This window comes from Schistocerca serialis, chromosome 12 (assembly GCF_023864345.2).
Source record: "Schistocerca serialis cubense isolate TAMUIC-IGC-003099 chromosome 12, iqSchSeri2.2, whole genome shotgun sequence".
In the NCBI taxonomy this organism is placed as follows: Eukaryota; Metazoa; Arthropoda; class Insecta; order Orthoptera; family Acrididae; genus Schistocerca; species Schistocerca serialis.
This window is the reverse complement of record NC_064649.1, coordinates 89,063,825-89,066,352: the sequence shown is the minus strand read 5'-3', so window position 1 is coordinate 89,066,352 and position 2,528 is coordinate 89,063,825. Positions and strand designations below refer to the sequence as shown.

Below are 2,528 nucleotides of genomic sequence, written 5' to 3'. Positions count from 1 at the left end.
CTCACTACGTAATCATCTTGTCGGAAACGGTTTCCGCAAAGAAAACCGCAAGACGTAGGATTAAAAACTTTCCGCTTCACGGAAGTAATCCACGTCTTTAGTAGCTCTGGGTGCTTTAGAGGAAACCTGTTCAAAAACATCGAATTAGCAAACGCACTAAGTCTGTATTTTTATCGTATTGTATCGGTAGTCGTATTACCTGTGAAATGGTAAGTCACTCTCCTTACTCCATCGCTTCGTACAATTGAAAGCGGAACAAGAAATCACCATTTCGATAATCCGCAATTCCTTATACACCGTACAGGCCGAGAGAAACTTCTTGTCAAATTCGAATATGGCGGGCAATACAGACGACAGTAATCAGCTGGTAGAGTCATCTATCGGTAGGTTCGGTAGTTGAGCATCCCTCATTTCGCTAGCTTTAGACGCCTGTTCAGATCAGTAGATGTGGTGTTCATGTGCAGACAAACAAATGACAAAAATTAAAAAGAAAAACTGGATGATTTATTGAAGAGAAAGAGCTCCACAAACTGAACAAGTCAATAAGATGTTGCTTCAACTCTTGCTCTAGACTCTAGAGAGTGGTCACGTCCTAACGTATACTCTGACGCTATCTTGTGTTTTGCATCTCGGATGCTACCTTCATGTAATCATACAACAAAGATTATCGCTGGCATACAGGATAACACGTGCGTCGTCGTTTGTTGTTTACAAGTGGACGGAACGAGAGCTGCTACTTTAATCGCACTATAGCGACTTTTGGAAGCATTCACGATGTATTTAATGTATTATCTTGACGGAAATGGTGACAGAGTGTATACTCTGAAGAAATTCGATCCGAAGGGCAGACCCACGGCATCAGCTCATCCTGGTAAGTACATTTCGTCTCGGACTAACGTACTGAAACAATACGGTAACTAGGGTTGACTTATATTAGAAGACTGCACAGATTTTAGCAGTAGATGTTATTTTCAGTATTCTCTATATTTGTCATCTACTACTGATTGTAATTGAGGATACGAATCAAACAAACAATTGGTGCTATTTACTGATACACGAATTCTTTGCAGCCCGATTTTCACCAGAGGATAAATACTCCCGAGAGAGAATAATGACAAAGAGAAGATTTTATTTGCTTCCAACGCAACAGCCACAGTACGCCTGCTGATAACACAGTCGAGTGAGGTGAAAAAGGAAAGCAAACAGTGGAACACTGGTTTATTTTGTTCATGTTTTTGTAGTGAATTTGTGTAATGTTTGTTAATTAAACATAAAGTGCTAGTGAGAAATTGCGAACGTATTAAAGGACCCCATGTAGTAGTTTCATGCTAAAATTATATCGTGCTCTAATTGAAATATATTGAAGTTACAAGGAGTGCAGTTGTTCGTTTCCTTTTGACAGAATTTTGTTAAAATAATGCAGTTAGAATTTCAGCAGACACCTCTGTGACGATGTTAGACAGTATTATGATATGAAATACAAAATGGTGGTGTAAGCATTTTGATTTAAATGTTAAGAATGTGTTAAAATTGCTTAGGATTTTGACAGTTGGACATAGTTGACACTATAAGAAATGTTGTGTTTAAGTGCATTTTGACTAAGAATTTGTACTCAAATATCTAATAAAGAGTGGTACATAACAGATATAAAATTGAGAGTATTAACACACTGTATTACTTACTCCTGAAAAAATAATGCATTGTTTCGATTGCTGTAATATGAAAAGACGGAAATCGGAAACGCTGAACACAGTTGGTTGTTGTATGCTAGTTTTTAGTGTGGTAGAGGCAGTGAACTTGAGAAGTAAGCTTTTCAACAAGACCTTCAGGAGTATTACACTAAACATGACAGGACTTAATGTGGAATTAGAATTTGATATGCTGTAAAGGGTGCACTGAACCATGCCATTGTTTTTTCTAACCAGAATAAGACTAATGAGTGGTGTCTTGTTAATATTGATCAGTTGTTCCTAGATTTGGCTTAAATGCTCTAACATTAGTGTGTCCTCTAGCATTTATATGTATATGTAGTTTAGTTAGTTCCATGTTCAATCAGTCATTCATAATTTCTGTCAGCACTGACTTCGTCAGAACTGGACATACTTGTCTTTAACCTGATTTATATAACATAGTATCATTTTATGTCTGTGAATCAGTGGTTCTCATTTCAAACTAATAAGTTTCAGACAATTATGGCAGTGAGATTTATTGTTCTGCCAATGGTAGTTACTCTGTAACTACAGAAAATGATCTGAAAATGGGCAGCATTGCCCAAAACCAGCCAGTTTGAAATAATAAAAAAGCTGTGATTGACAGACAAAAAGACTTAATAATAGAGCTTCTGAGTTGTTGACAGGCACACAAAAAAGAATGGAAACATGTTGGTGTTCAGAAAAAGTCTCTTGCCAAGGTAGAGACGTTTTATCGTAACTTCCCTGCCATAGTTACTGATTTTATAGCTTACTATTGGCACGTATTATTTTAATGCACAGTTACATGTTGACCATTTTTACACTTCATAGTACCAG

General features: G+C 36.9%; 1 long non-coding RNA gene across 1 annotated transcript; it reads left to right on the top strand.

Moving 5' to 3' along the window:
* Positions 1-731: 731 nt before the first annotated feature.
* On the top strand, positions 732-1,376 carry LOC126428073 (uncharacterized). Its single transcript, XR_007576768.1, has 2 exons — positions 732-871; positions 1,071-1,376. It is a non-coding gene; the product is annotated as an uncharacterized LOC126428073 (long non-coding RNA).
* Positions 1,377-2,528: the final 1,152 nt, after the last annotated feature.